This window comes from Mastomys coucha, unplaced genomic scaffold, assembly GCF_008632895.1.
Source record: "Mastomys coucha isolate ucsf_1 unplaced genomic scaffold, UCSF_Mcou_1 pScaffold22, whole genome shotgun sequence".
NCBI classification, from domain to species: domain Eukaryota; kingdom Metazoa; phylum Chordata; class Mammalia; order Rodentia; family Muridae; genus Mastomys; species Mastomys coucha.
Genome location: NW_022196905.1, coordinates 100,381,538 through 100,382,092, shown reverse-complemented (window position 1 = coordinate 100,382,092; position 555 = coordinate 100,381,538). Strand labels below are relative to the sequence as shown.

At 39.6% G+C, this 555-nt stretch overlaps 1 protein-coding gene across 2 annotated transcripts in view; it reads right to left on the bottom strand.

The window, feature by feature from the left end:
* Positions 1-555, bottom strand: part of Rpap2 (RNA polymerase II associated protein 2) — a 73,554-nt gene that overhangs the window by 64,015 nt on the left and 8,984 nt on the right. The gene's annotated exons all lie outside the window — the stretch shown is intronic.

Below are 555 nucleotides of genomic sequence, written 5' to 3'. Positions count from 1 at the left end.
GAGATGGGATCTCACTTTGTATCTGGGATGGCCCAAAACTCACTGTGTAACTCAGGCTGGCTTTGAATTTGTGGCATTCCTACTGCCTCATCCAACCAAGTGCTGGAATTTCAGTGTGAGCCACAACAACAACCTTAATAAAAAATGGCTTTTAAAGACTACATTTAATATTTTCACTTCTTAATTGTTTAAGTTAATTTGTATACATGTGCAAGTATGTGTATATACACACTATTGCATGCATATGGAGGTCAGTACAACTTGGGGAAGTCAGTTTTCTCTTTTCCACGTGTTGTGAACACCTTACTCACTGAATCGTCTCATTGGCCTGTTTTGTTTGTTTTTGTAACAGGGCTTCATACAGTGCAAGCCAACTTCAAATTTTCTATGTAGTTGAGGATGCTTTCCAACTTCTGAGCCTCTGCCTTTTGAGTCCTAGAACTTCAGGGATATACATGGATCACTAATTTTCCTTGTTTTGTGTGTCTGTGTGTGCACTCATGCACATGAACAGTATCTATGTGTCTGTGTGCACTCATGTACATGAGCAGTATC